Source organism: Harmonia axyridis, chromosome 7, assembly GCF_914767665.1.
Source record: "Harmonia axyridis chromosome 7, icHarAxyr1.1, whole genome shotgun sequence".
Taxonomy (NCBI): Eukaryota; Metazoa; Arthropoda; class Insecta; order Coleoptera; family Coccinellidae; genus Harmonia; species Harmonia axyridis.
In genome coordinates this window covers 1,362,646-1,383,106 of record NC_059507.1, presented here as the reverse complement: position 1 = coordinate 1,383,106, position 20,461 = coordinate 1,362,646, and the positions used below count along the sequence as shown (strand labels likewise).

Here is a 20,461-nt window from a genome sequence, read left to right as displayed (position 1 = left end):
TCACAACTTCCAAATCTTCATAAGCAATATTAAGAAACTTAATTTTTTTCATTATTTTTCATTTTGTTATTATTTATATTGATAAGGGCTTGAATACTTTTATTTTTTGTCAAGAGACGTTTTTTCATCTTTGGATTTGGAATATTTGCAGTGTTTCAATCATCACATCACATATCAACAAATGTAGGTACATAGTACAGTACATAAATACTTTTAGCGCCAATGAAGAAGTAATCGCCGAAACTGAGGCCTATTTTGAAGCGAAAGACAAATCGTACTACAAAAATGGTATCGAAAAGTTGGAAGATCGCTATAATCGCTGTATCGCCCTCAAAAGCAACTATGTTGAATAATAAAATCGAATTTTACCAAAAGAATGTGTTTTAATATGGTAGACCGGGGATTTTTCAATTGACCTGTTATAATAACCAAAATATCATTTTAGAGTTGCTTGTCGGGTTCAACGACTTTAACTGGGAAATATGTGATAACTAATCAGCAGCCAACATTGTTTCCCACTCGGTAATCTTTAACCATAAATATTATTTCGGTAGAACGTCAAAATCATAATTCCCTTGACGAAGGTCACTGTCGAGGACCAGTCGGCTGAATTTTGAGGTTACGGGTCGGTTAACCAATTCGCTATTCCATCAGTAACGAACATAATACCAAATTTAATCATCTCATTCTATTTAGTCTACCGTAGAATGGGTTATTATGAATTCCAACAATGCCTACTATTCAAATATAATATTATTGAACGCTGTAATGCCTTCATTTTTGATATATCGAGAATAGCTGTTCGGATTTGACCTCTGAAAATAACCATTCGTATTCCTATCTACAATTGATTCGATTGTCTTTGTGCTTAGCAATCTGAAACATAGTAATCTTACTTGGAAGATTATGATACATACTTATTCACATATAGGGTGTTTTTTTCGAGGTATATAACTTTAAGTTGGCATTACTGTTCAAGATGGCGACCGATTTAACAGCTGTCAAGTGATTTATTCTCAGTTTAGTTTGGCAATTCATCATGAACAGACTCACGCCTGAACAACGCTTGCAAATAGTGCAATTTTATTTCGAAAATAATGGTTCTGTGCGGAATACGTATAGCGCACTACGTCCATTTTATTTTGTTTAGCGATGAAGCGCACTTCCGGTTGAATAGCTACATCAACAAACAAGACTGCCGCATTCGGAGTGAAGCTAATCCTCAAGTGTATGTCGAAACACCGTTACATCCAGAAAAACTGACTGTTTGGTGCGCTTTATGGGCTGGTGGAATCATTGGTCCGTACTTCTTCAAAAACGATTATGGCCAGAACGTTACAGTCAATAATGATCGGTATAGAGCCATGATTAGTAACTTTTTCATTCCTGAATTGAACAACCATGATGTCCAGGAGCTGTGGTTCCAACAAGACGGCGCAACATGTTACACAGCTCGTGCCACAATCGATTTATTGAAAGACACGTTTGGTGACCGCCTAATTTCACGTTTTGGAACTGTGAATTAGCCTCCAAGATCTTGTGATTTAACACCGCTAGACTACTTTCTGTGGGGCTATGTAAAGTCATTGGTCTATGCGGATAAGCCACAAACCCTTGACCATTTGGAAGACAACATTCGCCGTGTTATTGCCGATATATGGCCACAAATGTTGGAAAAAGTCATCGAAAATTAGACGTCCAGATTGGACTACATCCGAGCCAGCCGTGGCGGTCATATGCCAGAAATCATATTCAAAATGTAATGCCACAAGATTATCTTGCGGATAAATCAAATTCATGTCAATCGTTGTTCTATTGCAATTTAAAGTTCTATAGCTCTAAAAAAAAAACACCCTTTATTTAAGCGCAATTGGCACCTCATTTTATGTGTTTTCCTCATTTTTTCATTTCGTTATCCTGTTCGTTCAATGATCAGAGTTATTCTACTAGGAAATAACAAACCATAGCGTCCAATTTGCTGTTTTTAAAAAGCATTTGACGTTGACGTTATCAGACCCGCGCCGGGGGCCCAACCTTCACGTGCTGGAATTCAAATCGTCCAATCCGACTCTTTTTGTTTCATGAAAAATGATACATTCATCTGTGCTTTATGCCGATATCCTACTCCGGTGAGATCAACGTTGAATAATGAATCCATTTAAGCGATAAATTCAAACTGGAAATACACAAGAGGCTTCATTTATTTCCCATCGCGAGGTATCTACTTTGCAAGACTACTATCGTTGAAGCTTACAACATTCAATAGCGATATGTTATTGAAATCAGTTTTGTTAGAGGTAACCTAAGATACCAATATCCAATTACATAACTTGTTCGAATCAGTTTTTGTATAGGTATCAGAAGTCTTACGTGCATATTTACAATTAAGTCTACAGAGTATAGCACGCCACTCAAAAAGTGCCAGGCCTTTTGCACAGATGACACAGTCCAATGGCACACATCACTTTTTATCGTTAGTGCCAGGCGTAGATTAATAAACATTGAAAGAGGGAGTATACGTCATTTTTACATGTCCCCAACATGGTTAGATTACGTTGTCGGATTGTGATATATTTTCAATTCCACAATTTTATTATATCGTTATGAATGTTTATTATATTGAATGAAATATATTTATTTGAATGATTCCCGATTAAATATGCAAATTTGTAATCCGATATTTTTCCTAATTCTCGAATTTATAATAAGCAGAATATTTATTATTTTCTGTTTCTACCTGCTGAAATCCAAGGTTTGGCAACTTTTGCTCTCCTAGTGTCGTCGGTTGTTTCACGTCGTTTGGCGCGCTTGAAGTTTGTTTTACTGAATTTCTGATATATTTAGGTATTCATCTCAATATATTTCGAGTTAATATGAAACGTTGATTCACTATGGCACATAAGAAGTGCGTTCTTTGTGGAGAAACTCGCGAATTGAGTGAAATATCGTATCACTGATATGTTTGCATTTCCGCGCGTTTCATGTCAAATTTGATAGTTCATGTTGGGAACAAAATTTGCTTACTGAAAATGACATATGCTCCCTCTATCTATGTTCATTACTCTGAGGTGCCAAGCTTCAAAACATGCGAGTCAAAATTTCGCTTCGTATAGAGTTCTATCTGAATTGAGATATTGAAGGTTTAGAGAAGCTACAGTTGTTGTTGAAATATGGATCATTGGATAAAAAGGAGTTTTGTGTATTGATAAAACCCTTTTTTTTTAATTCGTGGATTCAAAAAAATCCACGAAATGGCTATGAACAAGTAAATTGAAGTTGTGTGAGACAGCGGTGGATTTTTTTTTGAAGTTGTGAAGGAAGGTGATATGAGAAAAAAATCGTATGAGGAATCTGTCATTTACATTTGTATCTCCAATTTAGGACAAGGTTCTTAAATAATCATGCTTCAATAGTTATTTATGCAACAAGTGCAAAAAGTGAATGTTTATTGCACTCGACGTGAAATTATCCAACAAGGCCGTTAGGCCGAGTTGGACAACACGTCTAGTGCAATAAAAAATTTTTGCATGAGTTGCATACAACATTTTTTCTACGTTCATGCAAAAAGCAAAAAATGATTTATTGAAATGCGGTGTAGGAAAATGAAAAGCGCAACTTGAAAACTTTATTATCAATATCGATTTGCATTGAAACAGGAACTAATACGTTACGAACAATTTAACTCAAATTTTGTTTTTACCCTCAATGTTGAAAATAAATGAACAATATGAATGAATAGCATATCTGATAAATATGTAGTGGGTTTGAACGTTTATGTTTCTCATGATGACAGCACGTTGAAGTAGAATGACAGATGGGTGCAATAAAAACTTTATTGCACTAGTGCAATAAAGAACTTCTTTTTCCACTAAATATAGTTCAATAAAGTTTTGCTTTTTGCATGAATGTAGAAAAAATAATTTAATCTGAATATTTGTAGAAATTGAAGGCGATATTAGTGTAACTATGTTCTAATTGAATAAAATACTCACAATAATACATATATTAATTAATACTAGTATTTGAATGGAAATCCACACCAAAATTTCCGCAACCTGTATAACCTCTCAATATGCACAAAATCGGAAAATCCACATGATAATTAGGTGCTCTAGGAATCGAGGCAACCTTTGATATCGGGTTCGATAGTTCCTATTTAACGAAACACGACACGATAACAATTTTTTTTTCATCTGAAACGTAATCCAGCCGCCGTTGATCGAGTTGGAAATGAAATTATACAATGTAATTTTTTATCATTCAGGAAATACGTAACAGGCTGAAATTGACGCTTGTTTTTCGATTAATATTGAAATTCACATAATTTGATCGAGTGGGTTGATCGGAAATTTACGTAGAATAATTTTGGAAAAAGTGAGGAAAGAATTTAGTGGAAAAACAAGAGGGGTGCGCTTGATGAGTCATCCTTTCGATGAAAATGGGATGGAAAATGGAAATTGTCAACATTGAGTGCGTCAACGTTTCTTCCTTCAAGAGCGCTCGATCCCCGAACAGAAAAACAAAGAGGTGAAATTTTGCATGAAGAAGTATGATAACAATTTCAAGCTTCATGAAAAATTTCATGTATGTAGTTCAATATGATGAAATTTTTATTTTTCTATATTTTTCCCTATTCTGTGGCAAATTCGTTCATTCTGTCATACATAATCGTGCGGAAATATCTCAGTTTCACACAGATTTCAAGGTTATATTTCATTATTGAATGTTGGTACTCGGAATTCTCTTGTCACGGATTTATTTATTATCAATCAAATTTGTGTTACAGAAAACTGTTCTGCCAACCAACATTTTTCGAAGCTAAAGTCACTAAAAGATATTCGTGGAAATAATCCATATTTCAATAGAAATTCAGTGAATTACAGAAAATAATGTAAAGGGTGTTTTTTTTAGAGCTATAGAACTTCAAATTGCAATAAAACAACGATGGATTATTCGATTGACATGAATTTTATTTATCCGCAAGATAATCTGGTGGCATTACATTTTAAATATGATTTCTGGCATATGACCGCCACGGCTGGCTCGGATGTAGTCCAATCTGGACGTCCAATTTTCGATGACTTTTTCCAACATTTGTGGCCGTATATCGGCAATAACACGGCGAATGTTGTCTTCCAAATGGTCAAGGGTTTGTGGCTTATCCGCATAGACCAATGACTTTACATAGCCCCACAGAAAGTAGTCAAGCGGTGTTAAATCACAAGATCTTGGGGGCCAATTCACAGGTCCAAAACGTGAAATTAGGCGGTCATCAAACGTGTCTTTCAATAAATCGATTGTGGCACGAGCTGTGTGACATGTTGCGCCGTCTTGTTGGAACCACAGCTCCTGGACATCATGGTTGTTCAATTCAGGAATGAAAAAGTTAGTAATCATGGCTCTATACCGATCACCACTGACTGTAACGTTCTGGCCATCATCGTTTTCGAAGAAGTACGGGTCAATGATTCCACCAGCCCATAAAGCGCACCAAACAGTCAGTTTTTCTGGATGTAACAGTGTTTCGACATACACTTGAGGATTAGCTTCACTCCAAATGTGGCAGTTTTGTTTGCTGACGTAGCCATTCAACCAGAAGTGCGTTTCATCGCTAAACAAAATAAAATGGACGTAGAGCGCGATACGTATTCCGCACAGAACCATTATTTTCGAAATCAAATTGCACTATTTGCAAGCGTTGTTCAAGCGTGAGTCTATTCTTGATGAATTGCCATACCAAACTGAGGATATATCACTTGACAGCTAATAAATCGTTCGCCATCTTGAACAGTAATGCCAACTTAAAGTTATATACCTCGAAAAAAAAACACCCTTTATAATATCCGTACAGAAGGCTCATTCTAACACTCTGAGCTCGAAGAAGAATATCAATTAAAATATTCTTCACGTGTTGAGATAAAATATGCAGTGTTTTTTTAATTATATTTTCGGAGTCTACAATTTTTTTCCTCGTTCCTTATAAAAAATAATAATCAAGACCGCGATGACTAAACCAGTGACGAATATTGTAAACGGATCATAAATTGAAGATAATAAGATAGCACCAAATGAGATTCACAATGGAAATCTAAATTTTCCAACGAGAAATGATCTATTCCAGTAAACGGTTTAAAATTTTCTCGGAAATTGTAAGTATCACACATGATATCCTACCCGGAAAACTTAATTAAAAAATTCCAAGAATTTCATGACGCGAATATCCGAGTTTGTCTGAATACTCATTTTGTAAATAAGCGATGGGAACGATTTTCTGAACAATAGATGAAGAAGAGTTGTTAAGCGCCTACGATATTCAACGAGCAGATGTGGTCTTTGAACTTAACTGAATCGGGTATTATTATCTGCCTACAGATTAATCCAGATTTGGTTAGAGAATAGCAGCTTCATGCCTATAGACAACGTTCCCAGAAACTGTGATTTTGTAATACTCATTAACAAAACAATAACTGGTAATATTCGAGATAAATTGAGAGAAGATAATAGCATATATCAGACGGGTCTTTATATAATCATCAAATGAAATACATACTTTCTTCATTTGACATTTTTCTAGATTCGGCTGAGGTGAGAGAAACTGGCTGTTAAATTTGTTTTTTCTATAGATAATTTTCACATCTTTGATATTGGTGTGGACGACTTTTGTTCTCAACAAGACGGTGCTACGTTCTACAAGAGCAACGAAACAAACGCAATTTTGCAAGAGAAGGCCATTTGGCTAATATCATAGAGTAATAAACATATATAGAGAAAGTATACGCAATTTTTCATGTCCCCAACATGGTTAGAATACGTGGTCGGATTGCGATATATTTTCAAATCAACAATTTTACTATATCATTCTGAATGTAAAGGATATAACTTTAAGTTGGCATTATTGTTCAAGATGGCGACCGATTTAATAGCTGTCAAGTGATATATTTTCAGTTTGGTTTGGCAGTTCATCATGAATTGACTCACGCCTGAACAACGCTTGCAAATGGTGCAATTTTATTTCGAAAATAATGGTTCTGTGCGGAATACGTATCGCGCACTACGTCCATTAGCGATGAAGCGCACTTCTGGTTGAATGGCTACGTCAATAAACAAAACTGCCGCATTTGGAGTGAAGCTTATCCTCAAGTGTATGTCGAAATACCGTTCCATCCAGAAAAACTGACTGTTTGGTGCGCTTTATGGGCTGGTGGAATCATTGGTCCGTACTTCTTCAAAAACGATGATGGCCAGAACGTTACAGTCAATGGTGATCGGTATAGAGCCATGATTACTAACTTTTTCATTCCTGAATTGAACAACCATGATGTCCAGGAGCTGTGGTTCCAACAAGACGGCGCAACATGTCACACAGCTCGTGCCACAATCGATTTATTGAAAGACACGTTTGGTGACCGCCTAATTTCACGTTTTGGACCTGTGAATTGCCCTCCAAGATCTTGTGATTTAACACCGCTAGACTTCTTTCTGTAGGGCTATGCGGATAAGCCAGAAACCCTTGACCATTTGGAAGACAACATTCGCCGTGTTATTGCCGATATACGGCCACAAATGTTGGAAAAAGTCATCGAAAATTGGACGTCCAGATTGGACTACATCCGAGCCAGAAATCATATTTAAAATGTAATGCCACAAGATTATCTTGCGGATAAATAAAATGCATGTCAATCGAATAATCCATCGTTGTTTTATTGCAATTTAAAGTTCTATAGCTCTAAAAAAAAAACACCCTTTATTTCAATCATCGAAAATTCAAACAGAAAACCATATTAACTCGACAATTTGTCTATTTGTATTTATATTCCAGCTACTGATATAAAAGTCTATCAATTTCGTTTACAACAATAAAGAACGAACAATATACTGAAACCCATTAATGCTAACTATCGCAGATAAGCTTCAATGTTGAAATATTCATACCGTAACTAACCCACAGAAGGCCCATAACTCAAATTTCCATATACCACTATGGTCAAATTCACTATAGGCTGTAATCCACGACTATACGATCATCAAAATTTTATCGTTTCCGATATTATATTTATCGACAACAATTCCACTAGTCCAGACTGACCATCATACATGGGCGAAACTGAATTACAGGAAATTGAGATATATTCAAATATACGGCAACGCAATGAGGAAGTCGTAAAAAATCAAATGGTCGAGAAGAATCTGCGCTGTACACGTGTGGAGAAACAATACAATGCCATTTAATTATTATTGTAACACGGTTCAAGAATTCCAGGACATTCTCGATAATATGGCAGCTTTTTCGAATAGTTTCATTCACGTGCAGGAGAGTGAGATTCTTGGTTTCGTATTTTAGTAGTCAGATCCTACTAACTAGGTACTGGTCTGTTTGTAGAGTTGAAGGTCAGTGTTGTTGAACTTCGAAGTGGCACTTAATAAGATTATAAATTAGGTAGGTTTTCCCAAAGACTATTTCGCTCGAGTGTTTCACACTGGCGAAATACCGTAGCAACGTGTCATTTTCTAGTGGAAAAACTCTTACTTCTTTCTCTAGCGTCAAAAAATGTTTCCGCGAAATGATATTTGTTTGGATAATTTACCGCCTTGTCAATGAATCAATCAGATGTCATTATTTTTCGAATAAATTACGTTCAGATAAGTGGAAAACATAGTAGTTTTCCTATCCTCATATAGTAATTATGTTATCTGACAGGAGACTTCGTGTTTTTGTTGATGACAAAGGTAGTAGTTTCAAAATGTTGAATAATGGTCTTCCGCAGGGATCGGTTTTGGCTCCAATACTTTTCAATTTATGCAAGACGTTTTTTTTAGAGCTATAGAACTTTAAATTGCAATAAAACAATGAAAGATTATTCGATTGACATGAATTTTATTTATCCGCAAGATAATCTTGTGGCATTACATTTTAAATATGATTTCTGGCATATGACCGCCACGGCTGGCTCGGATGTAGTCCAATCTGGACGTCCAATTGGCCGTATATCGGCAATAACACGGCGAATGTTGTCTTCCAAATGGTCAAGGGTTTGTGGCTTATCCGCATAGACCAATTACTTTACATAGCCCCACAGAAAGTAGTCTAGCGGTGTTAAATCACAAGATCTTGGAGGCCAATTCACAGGTCCAAAACGTGAAATTTAAGAAAAAATACAGGATATAGTACTGCAAAATCGTCTAATGAATGAAAGAGATTTAGTGGAAGCTCCAGGCATCTCATTGGGCAGTGTAAGCAATATTTTGCAAAATAAATGCCACTTTCGTTAACAATGGAATGAAAACACATTCGAATGGGACTTTCTCAGCAACATTTAGAGCGTTTTCGAAAGGATAAAGTTGATTTTGTGCGTCTATTGATCACTATGGATAAGAATTGAGTATATCACAATGATCCTGAATCAACACAAGAGGCTAAAGAGTGGTGTGAGCCAGGTTTTTCGGCTCCGAAACGAGTTCTTGTCTAGAAATCGGCCAAGACAGTGTTAGCTTCAATGCGAAAGGAATTTTGTTTGTGGATTACTTGAAAACTGGTAAAACAATGCATATTATTGTAACCTTTCAGACCGGCTGAATGAAAAAATCCTGGAAAAAGAACAGGTTTGTACGAGAAAATTCTTTTTGATCACAAGAGCATTTTGACAATGGCAGAAATCCTTGAATTAAGTTCGAATTTTTATTTATTCGCACCTGAGGAGAGATCAGAGTTGCTAGAGCATTCACCGTATCCACCAGATTTGGTCTCTAGCAACCTTGTTCAAACCTACAAAATGCGTGGAAGGCGTTTTTCATCAAATGATGAGGTCATAACAGCTGTAGAAGCTGTATTTTCCAACCCTTCCAGATTTTCACTCCAGGGATAGAATTCATAAACTGGAATCTCTTTGGAACAAATGTATTGATATTCAGGGCGACTATACTGAATAATGAAGTTTATTCTAAACCATTAGATTGTGTTTTTCTAATCGATATGTAGTTAAGTGATGTTAATGAACTACGAAAACAATTTCTGCTACTTCAAAGCACTTAGAGGAAACTACTACCTTTCAAAATCACCATCAAAGCCTCTTCACAGCCACGCGTTCCAAACGTACCAAACAAATAAATACTCACATGAACGACAGCGTATTCATATCCACCAAAACGGTATATCGCAATAGATTTCCTTATTCTCATCAGCCTATTACCACACAAACCGTATTACCTAACGTCCAGTCGTTGAGCAATTCGTAAAACGAAATACAAATACCAATTCACACAAGGAAGTAGTTACATAGGCTCACACGTCCGTTCCAAAAAATCGCGAAGAAAACAGAGAGAGATAAGATGAAGCAATAATCACAATAACATCGACACATCAGCGGACTTGATTCCCATTGTTTCAAACGTGCCCCGTCGAGCAGAGCATCAAGAAGACTGGGATTGAACGACACGTTTAGGAATAGTATCTACGATATCCAGAGGAAGGAGAGAACGAACGCTCGCGGTGTTACTGGCCTATCCAGCTGGTTCTTTCAACTTTCAAGGTCCGATCCTTCCTTTTTTTTTTTTTTCGAGAGAGGAGAGTAATACCGTCTAATTGTGGTTCATCAACTACATGATGATCACGGGAGGATGAAGCGCTGACCCTGAAAGTTTGTTCAACCTCGGCGGACATCACAGTCGCGAAATCAAAGGATTCCAGGCATTGTTCGAGCCGCCCGACGTATCACTCGCAAATAATAACTAGGTAGGTACGTTGTGGTTGATGGTGTACGTACCTTGTAAGTTAATTTATTCGGTCGGTGCCATGCCTGCGTACCTGTTGCGATAAGTTGCGTAGATAAATCCAGAGAGAGAGAGAGAGAGCCTAGGCCGGTTCTGGCGGAACCTTCGGGGATACGGACTTATCTGGAGCTGAACGAGGGTGTGCGCTACCTTGCTCACCGGGTTCTGGATCTGAGTATCTCGGTTTCGCATAGATTTCTTGGTTATATTTCATTATTATAAAGGGTGTTTTTTTTCGAAGTATATAACTTTGAGTTGGCATTACTGTTCAAGATGGCGACCGATTTAACAGCTGTCAAGTGATTTATTCTCAGTTTGGTTTGGCAATTCATCATGAATAGACTCATGCCTGAACAACGCTTGCAAATAGTGCAATTTTATTTCGAAAATAATGATTCTGTGCGGAATACGTATCGCGCACTACGTCCATTCTATTTTGTTTAGCGACGAAGCGCACTTCTGGTTGAATGGCTACGTCAACAAACAAAACTGCCGCATTTGCAGTGAAGCTAATCCTCAAGTGTATGTCGAAACACGGTTGCATCCAGAAAAACTGACTGTTTGGTGCGCTTTATGGACTGGTGGAATCATTGGTCCGTACTTCTTCAAAAACGATGATGGCCAGAACGTTACAGTCAATGGTGATCGGTATAGAGCCATGATTACTAACTTTTTCATTCCTGAATTGAACAACCGTGATGTATAGGAGCTGTGGTTCCAACAAGACGGCGCAACATGTCACACAGCTCTTGCCACAATCGATTTATTGAAAGACACGTTTGGTGACCGCCTAATTTCACGTTTTGGACCTGTGAATTGGCCTCCAAGATCTTGTGATTTAACACCGCTAGACTACTTTCTGTGGGGCTATGTAAAATCATTGGTCTATGCGGATAAGCCACAAACCCTTGACCAATTGGAAGACAACAATCGCCGTGTTATTGCCGATATTTGTCCACAAATGTTGGAAAAAGTCAACGAAAATTGGACGTCTAGATTGGACTACACCCGAGCCAGCCGTGGCGGTCATATGCCAGAAATCATACTTAAAATGTAATGCCACAAGATTATCTTGCGGATAAATAAAATTCATGTCAATCGAATAATCCATCGTTGTTTTATTGCAATTTAAAGTTCTATAGCTCTAAAAAAAACACCCTTTACATTATTTACTGTAATTTTTTATTGAATGCAATGGAATATTTCCATAAATATCGTTCAGAAGAATGTTGGTTGGCAAATTTGTTTTTTGTATCCTAAATTTCACAGTTAAGAGATAAATCCATGACAGGAGAGTTTAGAGTACCAACATATAATAATGAAATATAACCATGACATCTGTGTGAAACTGAGATATTTCCACAAAGATTTTTTTCTACAAGGTATAACATAATGATTTTCCCTAGAATTAGAGAAATTTTATTCCGAAAATTTCAAGAATTCATATCCCTGGAACTATAAGTGCTAAGAATATGCGGTGAAAAATATTGTACTTTTACATTGTAGCAACTCATGTTTTCAATTTCATGTTTATGTGTTGTGAAGTTCTCATAAAAATGAATTCTTTTGTATTATTTCTTTGAATTTTTGTCTTATTTGGAAAAAATCGTTATATTTTCCAAAATATAAGTCACAGCCCCCTCAAATAAAAAAGATTCTGTAGTGATGGACTTGAAATTTCCAGGGTAGGTTTAGGGTCCGAATATCTATGTTAAATTAGATATTTGATAAAATCCATTCAATGATTCCGAAGTTCCACCCATATCAGGAATTGCGTACAGGCAGAAATACGTTACGTGGATAAAATCAGCCTAGGCCGGTTCTGGCGAACCTTGAATAAAGTCTTATCGGAGATCCGTTCGGAGTGCGAGAAAAGTCGAGCCTCAATTTCGTACCGTCCTTTTCTGTTGGGAGAAGATTCATCCCAAGGATGTTGGCTCAATGACCTCTTTATTATTTCCAACAATAATAAACTTTAGGTTTATTCAGAATCCTCAATTTTCTAATGTGTAGATGTAATATGATATTATAGATTCATCATTTTCATACTTAAGAGCATATGAGCCTTTTTTATCGGATATACTTTCATCTTCCACCATGGGCGCCCGCAGAGGGGGGCCATGGCCCCCCCTGAGATTTTGATTATCTCATTTTTCAGCACAACACCCTCAATATATTTTTCTCAATCCAAGGGGCAAGGAAAAAAGGAAAGTAATGGATTCAAAACAATTTTCCGGTTTTCAATGAAAATCATGGACGCCTTATCGTTTTTCAATAATTTTCATTTTGCCCCCCCTAAGAAAAATTTCTGCGGGCGTCCATGTCTTCCACAAAAATTAAATTAATAAAGTAAATAATTCAGAATTGAAAAGTTGCAGAGTAGTTCGGTTCAACAGGTCCTAGCATTAATGAACTCGTGTTGTTGTGCAATAACATTGTTTTTCAATTTACAAAAGTGAAAAGTTGCAAAGTGGTTTTGTTAATAATATTAATTCAGTACATTTTACCCGAAATGTTGACATTTTAGTAAGAAGCCAAATCTAGTTTAAGGTGAAAATCTATAAAAAGATCAAGTGCATTTTGGCAATAGGTTGTGTTCCTAAGCAACGAAAAACATGACCACTAAGAAAAGACTGTTCAAATGATCAACTTTTCCTTTTTAAAACTTTACACAAAAGGTTCACGAGTTACACAATTTTGACCCATTAAATTTCATTGCCAAGACAAGTTGCAGAATAGAGTATTCGAAAATAACCAATAAAGGCGGATATTTTTAAATCGCTTGAATATTTTGCAAAAGAAGCAATTGAAAGAATAAAATCAAAGATGTAAATCTATTTCACAACATCAGCAACCAAAATGCAATTTAATGCAATGTGACGTATTGACGTTACTTGGAAGTGTAAACATTCAATTGTCATATGGGAAAGTTTTTGTTTCTATCATTGATTCAATCGTACTCTTTTGTGAAGGTCAATCTGATTTATTTATTACATTCTTAGTTCTCACTATAGCCATCTTTCAAATATTGTCTTTACTCTTTGAAAATTTATTTGAAACGAAATTAAAGGTCAGTTATTCTACTTTCACTTTTTAATTATATAAATAGGTAACAATTGTTTCGCTACACAGTAGCTTTTTTAAATTTTTAATCCATATTTATAATATTTAAAAGTGGAAATAATGTAACTGCCATTTAGTTTCGATTTTTATTCCAATGTTATTTCAAATGCCTCATGTTTTCAATGATCCTTCTATATCGAAAGCGAATCTGAGAATCTCAAAATAACAAACATTCCAAGGTGGAAAATGTGCAAATAACACATGTGTTTACTTCAAATTGACGGTATGAATCATTCGAGTATTCAGATCCTTTTTTTTGCAAATTTATGAACAAAACAGACTCTAAGCTTCGAAGGCCTAGGACAATCTAGGTAAAAAACATCGAACATTCTCTGCAGTAACTGCAATAGCAAAAGCTGCAACAATGGCAGAAATTTTTGGCAAAATTTCCAAGAAGAATATCAATAAAATAACTAAGCGATAACGCGCGATTTTCATGTAGAGTTAATAGCATTCTTTGACGTCAATTTCGTTCAATAATATGCCCACAATTTAACGATCGTGAAGATCGAAGAAACACATCCGCAAGTATAAGGTTCGAATAAAAATAATCGTACATATTCCGTTGAAAAATAAATAGCAAGGAATCATCGGTTTCAAGCACGTGGAAGCATTATATCGACCTTGATTAAGTTTCATACTTGCATTTCTCCAACACTAGACAAGAAACACCTATAAGACGTTTTTTAGATAAGATAAAAACTCAATCTTAACCTGTACTTTACACGATATTCAATTCTGAGAAATCTATAACAATTCTTGGTATATATCTAATCACTTGGGAACAGTTTTATTCAATTTCCAGAAGATTGATGAAGGTTGAATCGGATTCTTTCTATTTTTGAAATACATATTTAAACTCACGATGACGGCTACTGTATAAAATTGGCACAAAATTGAAAATATGCAATAACACAATTCATCGTATTTTGAAGTCTGTGGCGAATAATCGATTCAAACTCGTTTGAGAGTTGAATTTAACTCACAACATTACACAGGTATGTCAAACCTAACCTAACTTTTCGACTTTGAATCAGTATTCCTACCTTTTGTACCTACTAGTTTTTAAAAACTGATATTAGATTTGATGAAAAACTGAGCTTGGATTAATCTAGGGAAAACATCCTTATAATAACTTGCAGTTAATGTGAACACCCACATATAAACAACATGAAAATGTCAGTTATTTCATTATCTGGGAGTAGAAGAGCTGTATTCTTTCTTTCATCGGTTCTTTGTTCGTAATACGATCTGAGTTTGCGCAAATGTGTTTCAGAAAACAAAACGTTAGAGCTTGTTTTGAAAATGAATTAGAACTGGACATTCATCCAGATAAATTGTCTACCCGGTGCCTGTCACGATCGTATTCAATTCACCAATTTTACCGTGAACGTCACATAATAATGAAACAAAGTTAGGTTATATTGGAATATTGCTCACCACAACCGTTTTGTAGCGACACTTCGGGCAAATTGTTTGTTTTGCAGATAAAATTATATCGCACGAATATAACCAAATCGATAATTGTAGCTCACGGAACGCACTGAACAATTGCCTGAATAGAATACCGCCCAAAACATAACAACGAACTTCTACTTACGTTTGAAACAAAGAAGACATTGACTTGATAAACCACTGGATAAAACACACATACACATTTTAATAACAGATGTCTGTGGCCATGACGAGCGATGATATCACGTTTGCGTTTTAAGAACTATGTATACGCGATTCAATGAACCCTCTCTCGGAAAGATAGATTGGTATGGAGCGAGAGCAGCATTCAGTTGCGCTGGTTTAACTACCTATGTTGAATGTTGATTTGTTCTCGGCACGGCTCACACAAGCACACTGTCGCCGGTTCTGTTCAATGGACGACGTTTCCGCCGAGTTGCTAAGAGAGGAGCAGATGGAGGATAAAATAAGAAAGAACTGGTCGAAGGAATTGCGGTAGGTTGGAAGATTATTTGCGGACTTGGATAAGTCTTCTGACTTGACCATTGCACCCTGCACGTATTCACGTCAAAGAGGTTGACACTATGTTTTTTATGGGAGAGCCATAGAAAATTATTATGATGTTCTTAAGGGCAGCAGAGATGTGGTTGGATCGATTTAAAATCAGCAATTATTGATGAAAAAATGTATGGTGATGTTGTGGAAACCTTGTGATTTTCAAGGAAAAATCTCAGGGTTTGTGAAGTGTTTCATAAAGCTAGCTTCACACCAGACGAGAAGAGCATCTTATCTTACAAAGATGTGACCTTGAACGTGCAAAGGCGTAATTTTCCTTCTATCAAGGGCATGAGCATAGAATCATGTAGCTGAAAGTTGAAGACAATATAATCTTGGGGTCAAAATAGGCACAATAAAATTCTATTATTGAAATGGTGTGAAACTATTAGAAAAAAAATTAAAGATGGCATAGGTAGTAGTTTTCAGGTGCAGAAATTCTCAGGTTGAGGAGATGAATACAATGTAACAACCAAAATTAATATAGCAATAAATAAATGAATAATTCGGTGTATTGTAACAAGAAATTCAACTTGAAAACATGCAAACGCAACGTATGTTAGACAATTGTAGAAGTTGAGGTTGATGTTATAGGGATTTGCGAACACATAGACCGATAGACAGACATACAAGGCACCAAGTTTATTCAGGATGGTCTGAAATGCATTTGGCGAGTGAAAATATTGAATGCGTAGACAAAAATGATCGCGAAGATGGAAATCTTATATTTTCGATAACCCTAACAACGTGGCACAATATTTTTGAGGGTATAACTATTCTCTTTTCACGAATTGAACTCCAAGTCAAGAATTTCTCACAGCAGATGTGGAAAATACTCTGAATCGAAGTCTATAATAACTCGAAAATCACCTGGACGATTTAAACCAATATCAAATGGCTTCTAGAGAAAGGGAACCCTAAAATTTGGGTCAAATTTGATTGATATCTTTAAGATTAAGACCTTTAGCGTGATCAGAAGAAGCAGTTTGTTAACAAGCTGACAGGAGAACTTGAAGAATTATAGTGAAGCGTTTTCCAATAAAAATTGTCAATTCAAAATGGTTATAATGGCAACACTGTATTATTTTTTGACGTTCCTTATGTAATTTTTGTTCAGTAGGTTATTTGATCATAGAAAGATACACGTTTCAAGAATGATTAGAAATTGTTAAATTATTTGATCAAAATCAGTTCAAAATTGACTCACTATATTCGTCGTATTGTATACAAATTTTGTAGTGGTACCTACCAATTTTTTCTACAATAGGACGACGATGTTCAACTAAATAATGTTGTCCTTGAATTATTTTTGAATTTCTCTCAATATGCTTGAATGAGCACTGATTTTGATGAAACAAATTGACAATTTCTAGGCGTTATTGAAGCGTGTATCTTTACATGATTAAATGACAACATAAATGACATAAGAAATATCAGAAAATCATTCACAGTATTGCCATATTATAGCCATTTCAAATTGTCGAATTTCCTATAATGATTATAAAATTTTGCAGTGTTTTTTTTTCTTATTTACCGAATTCGTTACGACCCTCTGTGTGAACTTCAACCGTCGTTTCAATTCACATCTTAATTCTCTACGAATTAATTCAGTTGGAGATAAATGTGTGAAAATAAAAGTTCGAAAAAAAACTGGTAGGTATATATCTGCTTAAATTATGCGTGTACTGACCTCGTTTTGGGGTATCTGGCGTCAGCTGTGTGGCGTGTTAAAAACCAAGTGAAAAAAAATATCCCTGTCCAAGAGGCTGAAAGGGTGATATTGGGTGGTGAGATCGGTCCAAAATAAAACAGCTAGATCTTGTTTCTTGGGACAGGTAGGTGGTGAATGTTGGGAACTGGTTTGCTGACCTTTCAGCATCTTCTTGGTGGAACTGGATCATGTCTCTCGAAGAACCTGACTAGAAAAATCAAGATTGTGGAGATATCTTATGATTTATGTTGAAATCGCACCAGAAATAAAATCTGAAATCATTTAAAATTTTATTTTATTCCATATTGAATCGTATACTGTATATGGGCAACTAGCGCATTCGCGAACGCTCAAAAGCTCACAACTTCATTCCAGTGCTTTCGTAATTTTATTTATATTCTGCTTGAATTTGGTTTTGTCTATGGTTCACACCAGTGCATGTTTCATTTTCCTTGAATGCAACAAATGAAAATTGTCGAATTCAACCGATTCGAAATTGTGAATTTCAAATGTGGTTAACCTTTATATACATATATTTTCGATTAAACGCATGGAAAGAATTTCTGATTACGCAAAATACGATAACATTGTTTTATTTGGTGAAATTGAAACATACCTGAATCCCTATAAACGTGCAAATTAAGCCTCCATCACCAGTTCAATCAAATTGAATAAATTCCGTTGAAATTTTCTCCCCTTGTTTTCCACATATCGCTATGTATCATTGATGCGTTGGCATAGTACTTTTGAAGAGGCATATATTACACATTCTTTTACAAACGGAATTGAGCGGCCTGTACAAAATCAATACAGAAAGTTATCAGTACAATGTAAAGCTGTTCTTGACTTACTATTTCGAATTCTTTAACACTGTTGAAAAATCTTGCCTAGGTACTACTGATCTTGATGAAATTAAAGTGTGTTTTTTTAGAGCTACAGAACATTAAATTGCAATAAAACAACGATGGATTATTCGATCGACATGAATTTTATTTATCCGCAAGATAATCTTGTGGCATTACATTTTAAATATGATTTCTGCCATATGACCGCCACGTCTGGCTCGGATGTAGTCCAATCTGGACGTCCAATTTTCGATGAATTTTTCCAACATTTGTGGCCGTATATCGGCAATAACACGGTGAATGTTGTCTTCCAAATGGTCAAGGGTTTGTGGCTTATCCGCATAGACCAATTACTTTACATAGCCCCACTAGCGGTGTTAAATCACAAGATCTTGGAGGCCAATTCATAGGTCCAAAACGTGAAATTAGGCGGTCACCAAACGTGTCTTTCAATAAATCGATTGTGGCACGAGCTGTGTGACATGTTGCGCCGTCTTGTTGGAACCACAGCTCCTGGACATCATGGTTGTTCAATTCAGGAATGAAAAAAATAGTAATCACGGCTCTATACCGATCACCATTGACTGTAACGTGCTGGCCATCATCGTTTTTGAAGAAGTACGGACCAATGATTCCACCAGCCCATAAAGCGCACCAAATTTAGCGGTGTATAAAGAGTAAATTTTATGTTCATTACTGTGCACAGTTTATATTTTTATAAAACTCTACAGTATTATAGAGTTTATTGAATGTATTTTCATGAATAAACTCTCTCTCTTATTAAACAGTCAGTTTTTCTGGATGTAACGGTGTTTCGACATACACTTGAGGATTAACTTCACTCCAAATGCGGCAGTTTTGTTTGTTGATGTAGCCATTCAACCAGAAGTACGCTTCATCGCTAAACAACATAAAATGGACGTAGTGCGCGATACGTATTCCGCACAGAACCATTATTTTTGAAATAAAATTGCACTATTTGCAAGCGTTGTTCAAGCGTGAGTCTATTCATGATGAATTGCCAAACCAAACTGAGAATAAATCACTTGACAGCTGCTAAATCGGTCGCCATCTTGATCAGTAATGCCAACTTAAAGTTATATACCTCGAAAAAAAACAGCCGTTCTATAGATTGGGTGGTAACTAGTGAGTTATTACCTATCAGAATTTCAAGAGAAGTTCTATGAGTGATGAACAAGGAAGCCACATCCACCAGCAAAGATATTACCTCCAATTCCAAACTAAGAAAACTAATTCAAATAACTAATGACCTTAGTGTATAAATAACTATTAAATCTATTCCATCATCCTGCATTAGTTTGACCTAGATCCGTTTAATTCATAATGTGTTCTTCTACATAAAATTTGTGTTATTTAGAATTAAATCATGAGCACTAACAACATTGGAAAAACGCATGTATATTCATCAGGGTTCTGTGTCCTCAGTACGTCCTGTATCAACTCTAGTTGGCAAACACATCACACCCACATAACTTAATGGTGTTTGTCTAGATTCAACCTTGTTAGAGATATTCAAATTTTTCATCGATTTCCCACTTTGAGTGTCGATAAGCGAAGTTATGATAAACTAGGACTAGCAACCGCTTTGATAGAACAAGGTTTGAAATACGTTCGAAGTTTGATCTTCCTACACGAATGAATTTTTTCGTAGTCATTCCAGAATAGTATAATAATAATGATATTTTTCCAGAAAGATTCCTTGGCCTTTCATGGTCCTGCTTGGCTCTGAATACCCCTCTTAATCACTGGACATTACAGAAAAATGTTTCAACAAAAGATGCAACATCAATATACCATTACCATAATCATCTGCTAAACATGGATAATTTAAAGCTAATGACATGCAACTTGACGCACCTGAAAGTTATGGTCAAACTAGTGGAACATTTTTCGATGGATGTAGAGACGAACTGAGACTCTTTCAAATGAACAAGATATAGAAGCATTTCCAACGAAATAAGATTATTACAAATACCTTGGAATG

The 20,461-nt window shown here is 35.9% G+C and overlaps 1 protein-coding gene across 1 annotated transcript in view; it reads right to left on the bottom strand.

The window, feature by feature from the left end:
- The window catches only part of LOC123684989 (brain tumor protein), a 140,881-nt gene extending 125,028 nt beyond the window's left edge, over positions 1–15,853 (bottom strand). The window contains exon 1 of the mRNA XM_045624532.1: positions 15,491–15,853. The gene's annotated coding sequence lies outside the window, so the exon portion shown is untranslated. The remainder of the gene's footprint in view (positions 1–15,490) is intronic.
- Positions 15,854–20,461: the final 4,608 nt, after the last annotated feature.